The sequence below is a fragment of the Ahaetulla prasina genome, chromosome 3 (assembly GCF_028640845.1).
Source record: "Ahaetulla prasina isolate Xishuangbanna chromosome 3, ASM2864084v1, whole genome shotgun sequence".
Taxonomy (NCBI): Eukaryota; Metazoa; Chordata; class Lepidosauria; order Squamata; family Colubridae; genus Ahaetulla; species Ahaetulla prasina.
The window spans coordinates 209107512-209128698 of record NC_080541.1 but is presented as its reverse complement, the minus strand read 5'-3'; the positions used below and the strand labels follow the sequence as shown (position 1 = coordinate 209128698).

Below are 21187 nucleotides of genomic sequence, written 5' to 3'. Positions count from 1 at the left end.
CCCCCCCGTCGCTTCCCTCCCCCCCCCTTTAAAAAACCCTTATTAAAAAACCTATGTACAAAACCCTAAAGATTCTTCTTCCTCGCATGCCACCTCTCCGGGTCCCAAGACCCCTCGTTAAGGCAGGCCCTCGATAACACAGAGGGCCATTCCTGCGAGGCGGGGGAACCTCGCAGTCGGAGAAGGAACCTGGGTCACAACACATTGCTTCTTGTTCTACCCTCAGGTGCTTTGGAGAACAGCCCGACTCCCTCTTCTTTTTGGCAACCCCTGAGATATTGGAACACTGCTATCATGTCTCCCCTAGTCTTTCTTTTTATTAAACTAGACATACCCAGTTCCTGCAACCGTTCTTCATATGTTTTAGCCTCCAGTCCCCTAATCATCTTTGTTGCTCTTCTCTGCACTCTTTCTAGAGTCTCAACATCTTTTTTACATCGTGGCGACCAAAACTGGATGCAGTATTCCAAGTGTTACCAAGGCATTATAAAGTGGCACTAACACTTTACGTGATCTTGATTCTATCCCTCTGTTTATGCAGCCCAGAACTGTGTTGGCTTTTTTAGCAGCTGCTGCACACTGCTGGCTCATATCTAAATGGTTATCCACTAGGACTCCAAGATCACAGGGCAAAATAAACTTTGCCCTGTGGGTTTATCTTGTTTGCGAAACTTATGGACTCATTGGCCATTGCTCTATGGACTAGCATTGGTCTGCATTTGGCTGAACTTAATTGGGACAGTTTTGGGGTTTTGGTGAAGGAAATTGCTAGGGAATGCCAATAAGCCCACTAAACCACTATTACGGGTTGTATCTGTGAGTGGGACAGCAGAGATATCAGGATAATCCCTGTTGGGCTTTTATAAGGCTGTGAAAACTTGGTTGTGTGCCCAACTTGAAGTTTGTAAAGGACTCCATTCCCTGGTTTTATTAACATCCATAGCAATAGCTTTTCTTGGTACCATAGATATTCATTTCGTACTGTTTTAATTGTTTTTGTCTTATGATGTATGAATGCCGCCTAGAGTCGCTTGAGATGAGTGCTATAGAAATCAAATAAAATAAAAAATCAAAGAAAGCAAGAGCTGTGTCATTTCTTCTTGAGAAGAAAACACCCCCTCTGTGTTTGTTATAGGAAAAGCTTTTAATTGTTTTCTTGGTTATGGACAGAATAAGGAGGATAAACTGCCGTAGTAATTAACTGCAGTTCCTTGGCTTCTGCCCAACTGGTGAAGCCTGCAAGTGTCGGCAGGTATTTGATAATTACCTCTGATGGCAGACTGATTTTCCCAACCTTTGCTCCTGTCAATGCAAATGTAAAGACTAGCCCTGAAGTTCAGAAAATGAGGACCTCAAAAGCTCCTAAGTTTTGAAGTGAACTTCTCTTGCATTGCTCTGGGTTTTTCCAAGAGCTCTCTATTTTAAAATTCTACAACACCATCCAAAATTAAGAGTTGCAAGCTCAAGAATTTTTTAACATTATTTGATTCTCATATCTTGGGAAGAAGATTATGGTTGATCATCTGAGCTTTGCCTCATTTAAGGACTGATTCCACTCTTAAATGAATGAGAACAAAAGATCTCCTAAAGGCATGCAAATTAAATCCTATCTGGTACATTGTGGCATTAAACTGCAAAAAAACCCAATTAATACCAACCTGCCTTCCATTAAGGACCTGTATACTGCACAAGTCAAAAAGAGGGCTGTGAAAATATTTTCAGACCCCTTACATCCTGGAACATAAATTGTTTCAACTCCTACCCTCAAAATGACACTATAGAGCACTGCACATCAAAACATCTAGACACAAGTACAGTTTTTCAATGCCATCACTCTGCTAAACAAATAATTCCTTCAACACTGTCAAACAGTTCACTAAGGCTGCATTACTATTACTATTAGTCTTCTCATTGTTCCTATCACCCATCTGCATGACTATATGACTGTAACTTCGTTGCTTGTATCCTTACAATTTATATTGATACTGATTGTTTCCTAGTATGATTTGATTGCTTATTTGTACACTATGACTATCATTAGGTGTTGTATCTTATGATTCTTGACAAATGTATCTTGTCTTTTTATGTACACTGAGAGCATAGGCACACAAGACAAATTCCTCGTTCGTCCAACCACACTTAACCAATAAAGAATTCTATTCTATTCTATTCTATTCTATTCTATTCTATTCTATTCTATTCTATTCTATTCTATTCTAAACAGAGCTGTGTTCCTGCAGAAACGCAGAGATGAGGACATAGCAATAGCACTTAGACTTACATACCGTTCCGTAGTGCTTTACAGGACTCTCTAAATCTGGGGTGTCAAACTGGAAACCCATGGGCTGAATGTGTCACACATAGGTCATGCCCATCCCAGCACTGTGAAGGGGGAAAACATCACATGATAGCAACATGACACCACAAATTTGACACAAGTGCTCTAAATGGTTTACAGAGTCAGCATATTGCCCCCGACAATATGGGTCCTTATATTACCAACTTCAGAAGGATGGAAGACTCTGTCAACCTCAAGTCCTGTCAGGATCAAACTCCAGGCTGCAGGCAGAGTTAGCCTGCAGTACTGCATTCTAACCACTGCACCACCAAGTCTTATATAAGTATTTGATTTTTGTTGAAGTCCAGCTTTTTTATAAATACCCTTTCTGTTAACTGACTGGTAGAAAAAAAGAACATGTGTGAACAAGGCAGTCCATAGCTGGAGTGAGCAACTTTTCTTAGCTACCTAAAGGTTTGCATGGCATGCTAAAAGTAGATTCTAAAAGTAGGCAGAGACCCTTTTCTTAACTTTAATCTTTTTATCTCCCTTTTTTATTTTATTAACATTATATGTAAAGGTTTACATAACTTAATAACCTGCTTATGCTTATTGTATTTGTTGTATAAAATTCATGGGAGATTCTGGTTGATATGAAAAAGAAAAATAAATTTAAAAAGTTAGCATGGCTTCACTCATTTGCAATACTTTATAGTTTTTCCTTTATCCATTCACAGACTGGTTGGCTTGGAATTTAGATGAAGATAACCTTGCTACCAGCTATAAATACTTCTTTAAAAGAATGCCTTTGAGAAGGGGAAAAAAACAAACCCCTTGCCACCTGTTTTTATTCCTACACTTTCAAACGCAAGGAAAAAAAATAGCTTGAAATGTATTCCATGCTAAGTACGGTTAAGTGATCAATTAAGGTTTCCTGTTTTTTTTTTTAAAAAAGCTAAGCTAAAAGTATGCTGTAAAAATATGATGCAAAGAACCCACTTATTCAACTCATGTGAATTGCTTCTTTCCCAGCAATTATTGGTCAAGGCATAGTCAGGGAAATGTCTGATGTTGGAACCAAATGTTCTACTATCATTAATATTTCATAGAGCTATTATTAATAACTCAGAACGGATTTGTGAAAAATCTTTATTAAATATCTAATGCTCAGTTAGTTGTACCCTCCAGTGAAATGCTTCACAGATCAAAGGCTGTAGTGTTTCCTCTTGGGAAAACAGATAGTCAAATGTTAACGTATTTCTGGCAATGTACATGAATTTGCAGTTTTGTTTTTCCCTCCAAGCTTCAGTGCTTAATTATTTTGGGAATAAATCTTTTCCATCAACCACCATGTCATGAGGGAGGGATTTTGGGGTTTTTTTGGTTCCCAAGTGGAATCTTTTTTGTCTTTAAAACAACATGAAATGTTGAAATGAAGGTACTTCAAAATTTCAACGCTTGATTGTGATGTAAATATTAATGGTGATTGTAAGTTTCAAGTGAAGACTATTTAAGAAGACCATACATGTGGATTACAGCTACACAAACTTTTCAAATGGGAAATCTCATCATGGAATAGAAATCCCAATATTTCCTAGGCAGATGAAGGCGTCTAAAATATATTGCCATGTGTTAGAAAACAGAGGGCAAATGGATTGCAAGGAACATCCTTCAGATCAGAACAACAGAACTTCTATAAGATGTTTTACAGATGACATCTTCCACCAGAAAGATTGGCAAAAAATGTTTAAAGATAAATCAGTGAAATGTTGGAAATGTCACCAGCTACTGGGGTTGTACTGTCATACATGGTGACATGCGTAGAAGCTAAGAAATATTCAACAAAAATTTGTACATGGTTGAAGAAAATGATACAACAACATATTGATTTCAAACCTGAATTTTTCTGTGAGTTGAAGTCCTCCAGGCTTAAAGTTGCCAAGGTTGCAGACCCCTGCTTCAGATCATCATTCAAAACTGTGGGTGGTGCCATTCTCATTATTTCTACTGTCTGAGAATTAAATGCAAATAACATCATTAAGTTGCCCAAATACAGCATGTCAGTTAAGCTATTGTGGAACCACATCAGATACAAAAAAATAAATAAAAATACATAAATGGCAAAGCCCATAGCTAACCATTTCATGCTGTTGCTTGTCACCAAAACATGTCTTGCCAGCCACTTCAATCTGTTTCATAATTGAGCCAAGCTTGGCTGCACTTCTGTTTATAATCCAAAGATGTCAGTAAAACAGTCATGAGGAGTTAATTGCATAGTATTTCATAGGGACACACCAATCAGTCGAGACTCAGTTTGTATTTGAGATGGGAAAGCGAGAAGATGCTATCTGAATTTGAGATTCAAGGCTTAGAAGCAAAAAAAAATCTGATTCAAGCTTCCATTAGATAAAATACTTGACCATGTCAGAAGGTCTGGAGTTGCTTCATGAGGGGATGAGGTCTTTCAAAGAACATTAACCTGAGCTCTGCAGAGTTTCAAGGATTCTACCACAATAAATATGTGAAGTATTTCTCTTGCACATTTTTGGAAAGAGATAGACAGCATGATGAAAAGACTGCAAAGCAGAGGTGGCATTCAGCCAGTTTGTACTGGTTTGGACAAACCGGTAGTGGCGACTGCACCCACCCCGGTGTAATCTTGTCCTGTTTATCCATGTTTCCAAGGCTGGGCGTGTGCGTGGAAGGTGCACGAGCGCACAAAGTGAGCGTGTGCGTGCACTCCGAACCGGTGATAAGCATATGGGAAACCCACCTCTGCTGCAAAGATGTGTCTCAAGCTGCCCAGCAGAGGTGATATGGAGGAGAGATGTTGAACCAGTGCACAAGTCTCTTACCTTTCCTTGTGCCAAGCTAAACATTAAAATTTTACGAACTATTTCCCCCCAAAAAAGCCTATACTAAATATGGAAGAGTTCATCATCTAGAAAATAAATTAGCCAAGTGGCAAATTACTAATCTGGGGCCAGTAAGGGAAGATTTTACCCTAATTTCAGCATTAAATCTGGGAGTTGAAGTCCACAAGTCTTAAAGTTCTCAAGGTTGGAGACCCCTGGTCTAGACTCCTTCTTGTGAACGTTTGCTGCACTGCTCTTTAAGGCTTCCCTTAATATTTGGGGCACCTTGTGGATATTGCTTAGGTAAAGGTAAAGGTTCCCCTCGCACATATATGCTAGTCTTTGCCGACTCTAGGGGGCGATGCTCATCTCCGTTTCAAAGCCGAAGAGCCAGCGCTGTCCGAAGATGTCTCCATGGTCATGTGGCCAGCATGACTAAATGGCAAAGGCGCACGGAACTCTGTTACCTTCCCACCAAAGGTGGTCCCTATTTTTTCTACTTGCATTTTTACGTGCTTTCGAAACTGCTAGGTTGGCAGAAGCTGGGACAAGTAACGGGAGCTCACCCCATTACACGGCAGCACTAGGGATTCGAACCGCTGAGCTGCTGACCTTTCAATCGACAAGCTCAACGTCCTAGCCCTTGAGCCACCACGTCCCTGGATATTGCCTACACAATCTTTTGACCGAAAACTGGTCCAAGTGATCTTTGTGGCATCTCACTCAATAGTGAGTGTCCCATTTCATCGGGAACCATTGGTAAGTATGATTTCTGAGCAAGATAAATATCCACTTAATTGTTATGTCTTCCAGCCCACACTAAACTAGCTTGCTAATCAGCAGAGCATGGAGTTAGAATCGCTAATGATAAAGTTGAAGCTCCTCTTTGCAGTATCATTTGTCCCCACATGTACTAGCAGAAAGGAAGAATTGTCAGAATAGTTGGAGTTTATTAGTCTTTAGAATGGTTTTGTCACGTTCTTGATCCTTGCTTCTGCTTCTGATAACTCACTACATGAACAAATGAGTAATGTTAACACATGCCGATTTAAATGCCGCATAGTAATGAGTGACCAACTACCTTGACTTTTCTCTTTTCTGTATGAGTTGACATTGTTAATTTATAGTTTCTATCCCATTTCTATCCCAAGCTCTGTGCATGCGCAAGATGGCGCTGTTCTGAAGACTCGGCTCCGGCGAGGAAAAAGGCCCCTCCGATGCTGGCAATGTCCTGGCGGCCCATCTAGCCGCTTGCTGTCCCCGGCCCGGGAGATCTCTTTTCGAGCAGCCATGGGAGAGGTCTCTGGACCTTCTCTGACACATGGCTGCCGAGAACGAGGCCGGGTAGGCTGGCGGTGGATTCGGAGGCCATGTTCTGAGGCTCGGAGGTGGGGCGATGAGTCGGCGTTTTCTAGCCGGCCGTTTTTCGGCCGATTCGTCTCGCTGGCGGGCCTCTAGCCTTGGACTCGTCTTCCGGCCCTCTTCTGACTATCGACTTCGGACTTTGGGGGTTTCAGCCTCTGCAACTTGGACGATCTGGATGATAGCGGAGGTATTACATCTACCCTTACTACTGCCATCTGCCTCTTGTGCCACGGTTTGTTGGCTTTCTCCCTGCTGCCGGATTGTGGACTTGGCAGCCTTCATATCCTCCAGCCTCTCGGAGAAGTTCAGCCTTTTATATGGGCCTGGCCTCTTGGGGATAAGGCTGGAGACCTGGCCTCTGGGGTGGTTAGGATTTATTCCTGGCCATGTCTGGAGGGGTTGTTGGAGGTTTGCGGGGAGATGATGGAGGCATTCGGGCGGTTCCCCTGTAACCAGTCTGTGGTTGTGACTGTGATAACATCATCCATGCCCCCTCGGCCTTTTGGGACTTCTATGGCCGTTTTTGGTCCTATTAGGACTTTTTGGGGGAGACAATGGGACTTATTTGGGGACAGAGGAAGACGGAGGAGGATGTGGCCAAGGACTGGAGTGCCATCTCCCCTCACCCCCGGTTCCAGGATGTTTGGACTATACACTCGACAGAATACCACCTAGACTGTCATTTGGTGCCTATCGCTGTTCCATTCTACGTCCGTCCTCATTCTGGACTAGTACCATCTGCTACCACCTGCCATTCGGAGATGGAGCTTTTGTTTTTGCCAATTCTTAGTCTCAGCTGCTACGCACTATACTTGTGATGAACTCTTGAGCCTGCGAGGTGCCCCCGCCTCGCAGGAATGGCCCTCCTCACTACCGAGGGCCGGCCTCCATGACGGGTCTTGGGACCCACAGAGGTGGCATGCGAAAAAGAAGAGCTTGTGGGGTTTTTTAGAGAGGGAACTTTTAAGGGGTGGGAGGGTAAGGCGGGCAATGGGGTAACCCGTCGGGTAAGGCCAGTCTCTGCACATGCTCATGGCGGTCTTTCTTTATCAGGTTCGGAGGTTATGGGGTGGAGGTGTTCCTATTGATGAGGGTGGTTCTATTGACACGGTAAGTGGGAGAGGCAGATATGGCGGGCGAGGTCATACCAAGTTTCGGGAGCGCGTGCTCGATGTCTGAAAGCGATCACGCGCTCCGACCCTTGGACTTCTCCCGTTCCCGGATGGTCAGGATCCTCAGAGCCCGGGCCTTGATTGATGTTGTGCAATGCTCGGTCCGTGGTGAACAAAGCCCCTTGTTTGTGATCTTATTCAGGGGTTCCGCGGACCTTATAGGCATTACGGAGACCTGGTTGGGCACGGAAGGGGTGTGCCCTCGTTGAGATGTGCCCGCGGGTTTCCGTGCATTCCATCAACCGAGGCCCAGGGTAGGGGTGGTGGGGTGGCGGTTGTGATTAGAGAGAGTCTAGAGCCGAGGGAGACCACTGTGCCTCAGATTGCCGGGTGCGAATCCCTCTTTGTGAGATGGGGTCATAGGTGTCAGATGGGTTTGCTGATCGCGTACCTGGCTCCTTGCTACGTGACAGCTGCCCTGCCCGAGCTCCTGGAGGTGCTGGCCGGGGTGGCAGTTGAGACCCCCAGACTTTTAGTCATGGGGGACTTTAACTTGCCATCTTCCGGCCCGTCATCGACAGCGGCTCGGGAGTTCACGGCTTCCATGACGGCCTTGGACCTGACCCAGGTAATTGATGGCCCTACTCACATTGGGGGTGGCACTCTGGACCTGATTTTTCTCTCTGGTCAGTGGTTGAGAGATCTGGACTTAAAGGAAATAGTCACTGAACCTTTGTCATGGTCAGATCACTCTCTTCTTCGCCTGGACTTTCTGACCGCCATTCACCACCGCAGGGAGACGGAGCCGATACGTTGGTTCCGTCCCAGGCGCCTGATGGACCCGGATGGGTTCCGGACGGAGCTTGGGCCATTTCCTGAGGGTCTGGCTCACGGCTCGGCCAAGGAACTTGTTGCGGCCTGGGAACGGGCCGCGGCAGGGGCCTTAGACCGAGTCGTGCCTTTGCGGCCTCTGACCCGGCGCAGGGCCCAACCGGCTCCTTGGTTCTCCGAGGAGCTGAGGGGGATGAAGCGCCGGAGAAGATGCCTAGAGAGTTCCTGGAGGTCTAGCCGTTCGGAAGCTGATCGGACACTAGTGAAGTCCTATACTAGGACTTACCTAGTGGCATTGAGGGAAGCGAGGCGTAGCTACGCCTCCTCCCTCATTGCATCGGCAGATAACCGCCCGGCCACCCTGTTTCGGGTGACTCGCTCCCTCCTTCATCAGGGGGAGCGGGATGACCCGTTGCAGGGACGGGCTGAGGAGTTTAACGGTTATCTATACGATAAAATCGTTCAGCTTCGGGATGGTCTGGACCAAGATTGCGGTGATGCGGGTGAGACGCTCGAGGGTGGTCTTGGCGACATTATTTGGGATGAGTTTGACCCTGTGGCTCCCGAGGACATGGACAGGTTGCTGGGTAGGTTGAATGCCACCACGTGTTTACTGGACCCGTGCCCTCCTGGCTGGTGCTGGCCACTCGGGAGGTGACACGAGGCTGGCTCAGGCGATTACGATCGCTTCTTTGGTGGAGGTGTCTTCCGGCCGCCTTGAAAGAGGCGGTGGTGAGGCCCTCCTTAAAGCCTTCCTGGACCCGGCTGTTTTAGGTAATTATCGTCCGGTCTCCAACCTTCGCGCGGCAAAGGTTGTAGAGAGTATGGTGGCATATCAGCTTCCCTTGCACCTGGATGAAACTGTCTATCTAGACCCGTTCCAGTCGGTTTCCGACCGGTTACAGCACGGAGACGGCTTTGGACGCGTTGGTAGATGATCTCTGGAGGGCCAGGGATAGGGGTTGTTCCTCTGCCCTGGTCCTATTAGACCTCTCAGCGGCTTTCGATACCATCGACCATGGTATCCTGCTGCGCTGGTTGGGGGGATTGGGAGTGGGAGGCACCGTTTATCGGTGGTTCTCCTCCTATCTCTCCGACCGGTCGCAGTCGGTGTTGACAGGGGGGCAGAGGTCGTCCCCGAGGCGCCTCACTTGGGGGGTGGCGCGGGGTCGATCCTCTCGCCTTCTGTTCTTTATCTACATGAAACCGCTGGGTGAGATCATCAGTGGTTTCGGTGTGAAGTATCAGCTGTATGCGGATGATACTCAGCTGTACTTTTCTACACCGAACCACCCCAACGAAGCTATCGAAGTGCTGTCCTGGTGTCTGGAGGCCGTACGGGTCTGGATGGGGAGAAACAGGCTCAAGCTCAATCCCGCCAAGACAGAGTGGCTGTGGATGCCGGCATCCCGGTACAGTCAGCTAAATCCGCGGCTGACCATCGGCGGCGAGTCATTGGCCCCGATGGAGAGGGTCCGCAACTTAGGCGTCCTCCTGGATGAACGGCTGTCTCTAGAAGAGCATTTGACGGCCGTCTCCAGGAGAGCGTTCTACCAGGTTCGCCTGGTACGCCAATTGCGCCCCTTTCTGGACCGGGATGCCCTATCCACGGTTACTCACGCACTCGTGACGTCTCGCCTGGATTACTGCAATGCTCTCTACATGGGGCTCCCCTTGAGGGGCATCCGGAGGCTACAGCTAGTCCAGAATGCAGCTGCGCGGGTGATAGATGGAGCCCCTCGTGGCTCCCATATGACACCTATCCTGCGCAGACTGCACTGGCTTCCTGTGGCCTTCCGGGTGCGCTTCAAGGTTTTGGTGACCACCTTTAAAGAGCTCCATGGCATTGGGCCGGGTTATTTACGGGACCGCCTACTGCGACCGAATACCTCCCACCGTCCCGTGCGCTCTCACAGAGAGGGTCTCCTCAGGGTGCCGTCAGCGAGGCAATGTCGTCTGGCGACGCCCAGGGGAAGGGCCTTCTCTGTGGGGGCTCCCACCCTCTGGAACGATCTACCCCCCGGACTTCGTCAGCTTTCGGACCTTCGGACCTTCCGCCGCGGGCTTAAAACATACTTATTTAATTGTGCAGGACTGAGCTAGATTTTAAATTTTGGGTTTTAAATTGGGTTTTATTTCTATTTTTAATTGGACGGGCTTTGGAATAAGTTTTTTAAATGTTTTATATTGTATTTATATTCTATTTATCTGTTTTTAGTGCCTGTAAACCGCCCTGAGTCCCTTGGGAGATAGGGCGGTATATAAATATGATTAAATAAATAAATAAATAAAAATAGTTACTGCCATTTATCTAACTTTATTGTATAACCAAAGTTTTTTGCCCATGCTATCATTGTTTCCTTTACTTGTTCTTCTTCTAATTTAATATGCAACAAGTAATTATGCAATTTTTATCACCCTCTCTTCTGTTCCTGTTAGTATCTTATCCAGTTCTGTCAATTCCATGTAAAAACCGTATAGTTTAGCAACAGCAGAACTTGTATAAGATGTTTTACAGATGACATCTTCCACCAGAAAGATTGGCAAAATGTTTAAAGATAAATCAGTTAAATGTTGGAAATGTCACCAGCTACTGGGGTTGTACTGTCATACATGGTGGACATGCGTAGAGGCTAAGTAATACTCGACAAAAATTTGTACATGGTTGAAGAAAATGATACAACAACATATTGATTTCAAATCTGAATTATTCTTGTTGGGGATTTTGCCAGAAATTTATAGTAAAGAAAATGTACTGTGTTTTCCCAAAAATAAGACCCTGTCTTATATTTTTTTTTAACCCTGAAATAAGCACTTGGCCTTATTGCCATGCACTCAAAAGCCCGATTGGGCTTATTATCAGGGGATGTCTTATTTTGAAGGAAACAGGGTATATCTGATTATTCATATAATAACTGCAGCTAGAATTGTATTTGCACAAAATTGGAAAAGTGAAGAGATCCCCATGGATGAGAATGCCATTAAGAAAATTTTAGAATGTGCAGAAATGAATAGATTAACACTTGCAATTAAAGAAAAGGAAGATTCTGACTATTATAGCATATGGGAATTACTCTATCAATGGTTAGAGAACAAATATAAAAATTAGAAAGGAAAGCAGAGATGTGAAATATGGAAAATGTTTTAATTAAGTTAAATAAGCTAAGAAGAGGATTGTTTTAATATTAGGTATGTAAGGTATTAGTATTAAGTTAAGAGTAGACAAAATATTAAATATGGCTGTAAATCTTAATTGTTATTGCACAAAATATTTGTACCCAGATGACACACTGTTTAATGAAAGATGAAATGTTTGTATTAAAATAATTTTTAAAAAAAATATTATGGACTTTTCTCTTTTCTATCTTAAAAAGCACAACGTCATCCTCCCTATCCTGTTTTTACCTAAACAAGGCCTCGTCACCAGAACAGTCAATCTGTTTCATCTGAAGCTTTCTTTGAATTAATGAATCCTTCTTCTTTCTCATTAACCAAGGTGTAGTCACTCAACATTCCAATCTTCTCTACAAGCTTGTGTTTGCTGCAGACATATCCTAAGCTATTTTCAGACAAGGGACAAACATGCTACATACACAATAACCTTCCATCCATTCATCTTTGGCTTCCTAGGGCACCTTCAGTTAAAAAATAAATAAATATCATTTTCTCCTTTTTCCTTTCTCATGTGCTTGTAGTGGTTGACTGTGGCTTAAAGAGAATATTGTTACATATTCTTCCTTAAACTTCTCTGGCAATAACTCCCTATTTAGTTCCTGAGCTATTTCTGTACAAGTTGTGCATTCAGAAACCTAAGATACTATTTTAGGATAAAATAGTAATTCTAACTACCAGTACACACAATCTTTGGCCAAATATTTAATGGCATTTAAAATGCTAGATTGATCTTTATTTATATAATAATCAGGACATATGTTTATATTTATACAGGTGACATAGATTACAATGTAATTATTGAAAGTAACTGGTACATTTATTTCCTGCCCATATACTGTATGTATAAAAACTACATAAACTTTTAGTGGGTAACAGTACTGTGATGTTTAAGAATCCCTGCATCAATTCATTAAAGAGAACTCTGTAAAAATATTCTGAAGTCATGTTGTTACTAGTCTAATCAATCCAATAAAGGAAGAGAAAGGAGTTAAAATGATTCAGTTCTGTAACTTGGTATTTTATCATCAAATAGAAGAAAATATCCACAGCTCTGGGTTGAACTGTGGAGTTGTTCTTGGTGCTCTGTTGTCTGTTTGCTTGCAAATATTTCATTATCTGATTAGGCAACATCATCGGTGCACTGATCATGTTACTTGGTTGGGTAATGAAACATCCTAGAACTAAGAAGAAATTTCCTGACAATTAGAACAATTAATCAGTGGGACAATTTGCCTCCAGAAGTTGTGAATGCTCCAACACTGGAAGTTTTTAAGAACAGATTGGACAACTCTTTGTCACAAATGATATAGGGTTTCTTGCCTGAGCAGGGGATAGGATTAGAAGACTTCTAAAGTCCCTTCCAACTCTGCTGTTCTATTCTATTCTATTCTATTCTATTCTATTCTATTCTATTCTATTCTATTCTATTCTATTCTATTCTATTCTCCCTATCCCTATCCCTATTCGATTCGATTTGATTCGATTTCTATTCTATTCCTATTTGATTTTATTCGATTTCTATTCTGGTTCCTATTCCTATTCTATTCTATTCTTCCTATTCCTATTCCTATTCCTATTCCTATTCCTATTCCTATTCCTATTCGATTCGATTCGATTTCTATTCTATTCTATTCTATTCTATTCTATTCTATTCTATTCTATTCTATTCCTATTCCCATTCCCATTCTCATTCCCATTCCCATTGCTATTCCTATTTCTATTCCCATTCCCATTCCCATTCCCATTCCATTCGATTCCATTTGATTTGATTTGATTTGATTTGATTTGATTTGATTTGATTCAAATTCTATTCTATTCTATTCCTAGTCCTAGTCCTAGTCCAATTTGATTCGAGTTCTGTTCTGTTCTGTTCTGTAAGCAAATAGGTAAGTTCATAGAATACCAAGGATTTCTCATTTTCTCACCTTTCACATTTAAGAACAGTCTTGTCCTCTGATCAAGCCAATGGAGAAAAAGCCTGGATCTTGGGACTGGTGCAGGCTTATGGGTTAGCTTTTGGACTACTGCTTGCTCCTTCTGTGCTTGATTGTTACATCCTATATCTTATCTTCTTCAAAGAGTAAGAGAGAATAGTCAATAACAAAATCAAGGAAAAGGAGACCATTTCCTGCTTTTCCTGATGAGATCATCAGTGGCTTTGGGGTGAGATACCAACTGTACGCTGATGACACTCAGCTGTACTTTTCCACCCCGGGCCATCCCAGCGAAGCTGTCAAAGTGCTGTCCCGGTGTTTGGAAGCCGTACGGGTCTGGATGGGGAGGAACAGGCTCAAACTTAATCCCTCCAAGACGGAGTGGCTGTGGATGCCAGCATCTCGGTACAGTCAGCTGCAGATGCGGCTGTCTATCGGGGGCAAGTCGTTGGCCTTGATGGAGAAGGTACGCAACTTGGGCGTGCTTCTGGATGGTCGGTTGTCCTTTGAAGATCATTTGATGACTGTCTCCAGGAGAGCCTTTTATCAGGTTCGCCTGATCCGCCAGTTGCGTCCCTTCCTGGACCGGGATGCCCTATGCACGGTCACTCATGCTCTCGTTACCTCTTGTCTGGACTACTGCAATGCTCTCTACATGGGGCTCCCCTTGAAGAGCACCCGGAGACTTCAGCTAGTCCAGAATGCGGCTGCGCGGGTTATTGAGGGAGCGGTTTGGAGCTCCCACGTAACACCTATCCTGCGCAGACTGCACTGGCTACCTGTTGTTTTCCGGGTGCGCTTCAAGGTATTGGTTACCACATTAAAGCACTCCATGGCTTAGGACCGGGCTACTTACGGGACCGTCTACTGCCGGCCTCTATCTCCCAGCGTCCGGTGCGTTTCCACAGAGAGGGACTCCTCAGGGTGCCGTCAGCCGAACAGTGTCGACTGGCGGCCCCCAGGGGGAGGGCCTTCTCTGTGGGGGCTCCTACCTTGTGGAACGAGCTTCCCCTCAGGCTTCGACAACTACCTGACCTTAGGACCTTTCGCCGCGAACTTAAAACCTATTTATTTCATATGGCTGGACTGGCCTGATTTTAAATTTTAAATTTTAATTGAATTTTGATGGGTTTTAAATTTCTGTAATTTTATGGGGTGTAATGTTATTTTAAATTTTCTGGCAAATTTGAACCAGTTTTTTAAGGGTTGTTTTAATTATTGTGTATGTTTCTGTTCGTATTTTATTTGCCTGTTCACCGCCCTGAGTCCTTTGGGAGAAGGGCGGTATACAAATTAAAACATTATTATTATTATTATTATTATTATTATTATTATTATTATTATTATTATTATTATTATTATTATTATTATTATTATTATTATTATTATTATTATTATTATTCCTATGGAAATGGTGGGAATTAAGGAATCTTGTCTTGCATTTCCATAGCTGGTACTGGTTGCACCCAGAATAAAGCACTTATTAAATAGGAAACATGAAGATGCACCAGATATTCATGTATGTATGTCTATGTTAGTATGCATAATTAAAAGAAGACCAGAAAATTCCCACAAAGGCATCTCTCCTATATTAATCAAAATTAAAGTTACATTATATATTTCTGACATATATAAAAAAAATCATGAACATTTAAGTCAGTCTACATAATAGGAAGAAATACCGAGCAAACAGATCAACAGATGATGCTGTTAATATGGCTCTGCACTACATCCTACAGCATCTTGAGTCTCCAAAGACCTATGCAAGGGTCCTTTTTGTAGACTTTAGTTCAGCATTCAATACCATCATTCCAGACATTCTTCTAATTAAGCTAAACCAACTACAGGTACCGGAACAGATTTGTAAGTGGATCACAAGCTTCCTAACAAACAGGAAGCAGCAGGTGAAGCTATGCAAGATCACATCAAATACCTGTACAATTAGCACAGGGGCCCCCCAAGGCTGTGTGCTCTCCCCACTTCTCTTCTCTCTGTATACCAATGACTGCATCTCCAATGATCCATCTGTTAAGCTACTGAAGTTCGCAGATGACACAACAGTGATTGGTCTCATTCGAGACAATGACGAATCCGCATATAGACGAGAGGTCGAACGACTAGCCTTATGGTGCAACCAAAACAATCTGGAACTGAACACACTCAAAACCATAGAAATGGTGGTAGACTTTAGGAGAAACCCTTCCATACTTCCACCTCTCACAATACTAGACAACACAGTATCAACAGTAGAAACCTTCAAATTTCTAGGTTCTATCATATCGCAAGATCTAAAATGGACAGCTAACATCAAAAACATCATTAAAAAAGGACAGCAAAGAATGTTCTTTCTGCACCAACTCAGTAAGCTCAAACTGCCCAAGGAGCTGCTGATTCAGTTCTACAGAGGAATTATTGAGTCTGTCATTTGCACCTCTATAACTGTCTGGTTCGGTTCTGCAACCCAACAAGAAAAACACAGACTTCAGAGGATAATTAGAACTGCAGAAAAAACAATTGCTACCAACCTGCCTTCCATTGAGGACCTGTATACTGCACGAATCAAGAAGAGGGCCATGAAAATATTTACAGACCCCTCGCATCCTGGATATAAACTGTTTCAACTCGTACCCTCAAAACGACGCTATAGAGCACTGCACACCAGAACAACTAGACACAAGAACAGTTTTTTCCCGAAGGCCATCACTCTGCTAAACAAATAATTCCATCAACACAGTCAAACTATTTACTGAATCTGCACTACTATTAATCTTCCCATAGTTCCCATCACCAATCTCTTTCCATTTATGACTGTATGACTATAACTAGTTGCTGGCAATCCTTATGATTTATATTGATATATTGACCATCAATTGTGTTGTAAATGTTGTACCTTGATGAACGTATCTTTTCTTTCTTTTATGTACACTGAGAGCATATGCACCAAGACAAATTCCTTGTGTGTCCAATCACACTTGGCCAATAAAAATTCTATTCTATTCTAAAAATGAAATTAAATATGCAGATTAATATATGCAGTCCAAATTTCTAAAACTACCTTTCAGTTGACACTTCCAGCAATAAACACACGTTGAAATATGGTAAATTTTCTTCAGCCAACTGTATAATTGATGGAGAATGGACAACTTTATAAAACCCATTGCAAATGTATCAGACAGCAGGGCTGCCATGCCTGGCTAGTAAAATCTAGCAATCTTACTCCTTTCTGACAAATAGCAAAAGCATCCTTGACAGTTTTGTTGATTCAAAGCCTATTTGATATAGAAGATTTAAACTCAAACAAAGAAACAGTGCTGGACTAGAATATTTTTTTAAAAAAATTGGCTAGGCCTCTGACTGGAAATAAAAATAGAAGCCAAGAAGCATAAGATATTGCCATCCTGATGAAACTATATATAAAGATACTTAAAAGTATTTACAAGGGCAGGGGGTTCATATTACAGTAATTACCATTGGATAAATCTCATAATGAGGGGTCCTTAGTTGTCTTTTTGCAGACATTTCGTTAGCTAAACTAGGTAGCATTATCAGTGCTGATGTTATCTAGTTTGGGTAATGAAACATCTGCAGCTCAGAGAGAACTAAGAACTCCTCATTTTAACCCTGACCTACAAATATTCTCCTTTATTTGTACATAAGGTGGTGCAGTGGTTAGAATGCAATACCTCAGGCTACTTCTGCTGACTGCCAGCTGCCAGCAGTTCAGGAGCCAGATGCCAGCAGTTCAGGAGTTTGAGTTTCACCAGGCTCAAGGTTGACTCAGCCTTCCAACCTCCAAACCAATTTACCAACCAGCCTTCCAAGGTTGGTAAATTGAGGATCCAGATTGTTGAAGCAATATGCTGACACTGTAAACCGCTTACAGCGATATATAAGGCTGAAGCGATATATAAGACTATGCACTATTGCTATTTAATAATTTAGGTTGAAATACCTTACTAGTGCTTTGTAATTGTGGTGTTATGGTGTTGGAGAAGAATCTTGAGAGTCCCTTGGTCTGCAAGGAGATCAAACCCGTCAATTCTAAAGGAAATCAACCCTTCCTTTGGAATAATAGATACTGAAGATGAAGCCCAAATACTTTGGCTATCAAATGAGAAGAGAGGACTCATTGGAAAAGACCCCAAAGCTGGGAAACAATGTAGAGTTAAAGGAGAAGAGGACACAGAAGATGAGATGGTTAGGAAGTGTCATCAACACAATGTACATGAGTTTGGATATGGCAGGAGATAGTGGAAGATGGGGGAAAGGAGCTGGCATGCTGTGACCCATGGGGTGACAAAGACACAAGTTAGTGGCTGAACAACAAAACAACATCTTACAAGATACTCTCATAGTAGTACCTGTGAGAGGGATCTTGGAGTCCTAATGGATAACCATTTAGATATGAGCCAGCAGTGTGCAGCAGCTGTTAAAAAAGCCAACACAGTTCTGGGCTGCATAAACAGAGGGATAGAATCAAGATCACGTGAAGTGTTAGTGCCACTTTATAATGCCTTGGTAAGGCCACACTTGGAATATTGCATCCAGTTTTGGTCGCCACGATGTAAAAAAGATGTTGAGACTCTAGAAAGAGTGCAGAGAAGAGCAACAAAGATGATTAGGGGACTGGAGGATAAAACATATGAAGAATGGTTGCAGGAACTGGGTATGTCTAGTTTAATAAAAAGAAGGACTAGGGGAGACATGATAGCTGTGTTCCAATATCTTAGGGGCTGCCACAAAGAAGAGGGAGTCAGGCTGTTCACCAAAGCACCTGAGGGTAGAACAAGAAGCAATGGGTGGAAACTGGTCAAAGAAAGAAGCAACTTAGAACTAAGGAGAAATTTCCTGACAGTTAGAACAATTAATAAGTGGAACGACTTGTCTTCAGAAGTTGTGAATGCTCCAACACTGGAAATTTTTAAGAAAATGTTGGATAACCATCTGACTGAGATGGTGTAGGGTTTCCTGCCTGGGCAGGGGGTTGGACTAGAAGGCCTCCAAGGTCCCTTCCAACTCTGATGTTATGTTAAGAGCAGAAGTTTTCAAACTTGGCAGCTTTAAGACTTGTGGACTTCAACTCCCAGCATAGCTGGCTGGAGAATTCTGGGAGTTGAAGTCCACAAGTCTTAAAGCTGCCAAGTTTGAAGACCTCTATATAGAGGCAGATTATCATGAAAATTCCCCAAATTTATCAGCCACATGGACTTTGATGGCATATGTTTCCTTGCAAGGCCGTATTTTCAAAACATTGTACCCATATGTTGTTTCTTCCCTCCCTCTTACTCTCCCCCAATGAAATAAGAGAGTTATTTTATCTAAAGAGAACTTAGAGTCCATACTTGTCAAGTTGCATTACCTATTACGCCTCCCTCCCCACCATTGTTTGTAACCAGTGGAGAGAAACATCAGCTCTTATGCCCAAGCAGCTTTGACATTCTATCCAATATTTGCCATGTATACATAAAGGTATCACAGAAGAAACTCTAAATTGAAACTGGCACACGAGGCAGCAAAACCGTAAAACTAAAAGCTGCCTAACTGTAAGGAGTAAGTGGAATTTTCCACTTCACCACATAGGGAGAAATCTCTTTGTTTCTCTCACTTCTGCATTTAAATTTTTAATATCTCCAATTCTTTCCACCCTGTTTATAAAGACCTTAGAGGACTTTGTCAGTTCTTATTCTAAAATCAATACATTTAGCTGAGAGAGGGGGTTAGTTCACAGTTTGAGAAAATGTCCCCCAAGGGAAGCTCCAAGTTTTAGAATGAAACTAAAAGGAATTCTTCTTCTTAATACAGTAAAGCATTTTCCCCTGATCTGCTGCCAAGCAGGGGTATTAAAGCAGGGATGTCCAACCCTGGTAACTTAAGACTTACGGACTTCAATTCCCAGAATTCCCTAACCAGAATTCTCCAACCAGCCACCATAGAAAGGGGTGTCCAACCCTTGTAATTTAAGACTTATGGACTTCAACTCCCAGAATTCCCCAGCTAGCATGGGGAATTTGCCTCTTGCAGTCCAGATTCAGTAAAATCTTTTGTTACTTGTTTTGAGATCCAGAAAATGAAATGTCTCCATTTTACTGTTTCACTGCATCAAAACAATACCCGTATACTTCTACAGATATTGATTACATTGATTATATTATACCTAAGAATATATACATACTTTTACAATGCATTTTGTAAATAATTTTATCCACAATAGATGTTTAACTCAGAATGATCTCCCACCCATCTCCTTGCCTGAGGGGCTTATTCAAAAAAACTCACACACTTTCTCTGTCCCCACCTCCAGTACTCAGGAAGGCTCTTTAAACAGGTGGTAGATTTTAAAACCACAGATTGCTGCAGGTTGGTTATCTCTTTCCTATCTCCTATCACAATCCCGGTTGCCTAGCAAAAATGCTGTATTTTTTCCTATCACCAATGATAAACTCTCGTGTCCAGTGTGCCCAATGGCTGATAAATTTATACACACAGGCTCTGCAAACTTCTATTAATCAACAACTCAGCTACATGAATATTGCACAGATATATCATTGGGAATGCATTCAAAGATATCCTTGAATGCATTCCCTTGAATGCCAGAACCACTGGCAGGCAAAACTTTTTGCAGTCTAGAAAGGAACAAGAGCTACCAAAGTCTCATAATTTCCTTTTCTCATCCTTAGGACTTTGCTTGATTATTCATGTAAATCCACCTCTGTGGTTCAGTCCAAATCCATTGCCAGCACTTTCCCGGACCTCCCCCGACCATTACCTACCCAAAATTCCTTGTTTAGTTGGTTTCAGTCCTCTCCACCAGCCAAGCACCTTTATAAATGGAACCTGGGAACGTACGTCACCAGGTCATATGGTAGAAAATGTTCATTCTCTTTACCTCTTGCTCATGAATACTTTGTCTATTTCTTCTACATCAGTGTTGTTGTTGTTGTTTTTCAAATTTGGCAATGTTAAAATGTGTGGGCTTGAACTTCCAGCATGTTGCCTTGGGACTTCTGAGAGTTGTAACCCACGCAACTTAAAGTTGCCAAGTTTGCAAAACACTGTTCTACATGGAATGCTTTGACTCTGGGGTCATTTTCTTTTCTTAAACTACCTAACTTGTAAAATATTTCTCTAAATGTAAAGTTTGCGTCTTTTCCCTTGTACTGTTCAGTGATCCAATAGAAGTGTAACAGTATAGCAATAGTAAATAATACTATTTAGAGTAGTATTATAGAGTAGTAGTATAGTAAACAGTATAGTAATCCAGTATAGAATACTTCTTTGAACTCTTCAATAGGTTTGGGATACTAACTCACTTAGTTAAGTCACCAGCCTAGAAAACTGAAGACTGGGAGATCTAATCCTCCTTAGCCATGAAAATTAATTTCTGTATTTTGATGTTGTATAAAATAATGAGCAGTGGCGGATCACTGGTTAGACTGTAGTATTGCAGGCTAATTCTGCTGACTGCCAGCAGCTCGATTCTCACTTGCTCAAGGTTGACTCAAGTCTTCCGTCCTTCCAAGGTTGGTAAAATGAGGAACCAGATTGTCGGGGGTAATGTGCCGCCTCTGTAAACCGCTTAGAGAGGCTTCTAAAGCTGTATAAATGTCTAAGTGCTATTGCTAAAACCATCTGGGTAAC

The 21187-nt window shown here is 42.5% G+C and overlaps 1 long non-coding RNA gene across 1 annotated transcript in view; it reads right to left on the bottom strand.

Annotated features, from left to right (window-relative positions):
- The window catches only part of LOC131195760 (uncharacterized), a 30196-nt gene extending 9777 nt beyond the window's left edge, over nt 1–20419 (bottom strand). The window contains exons 1-2 of the long non-coding RNA XR_009154538.1: nt 20320–20419; nt 4175–4289 (exon numbers count right to left, since the gene is read on the bottom strand). This is a non-coding gene — a long non-coding RNA (uncharacterized LOC131195760). The remainder of the gene's footprint in view (nt 1–4174; nt 4290–20319) is intronic.
- Nucleotides 20420–21187: the final 768 nt, after the last annotated feature.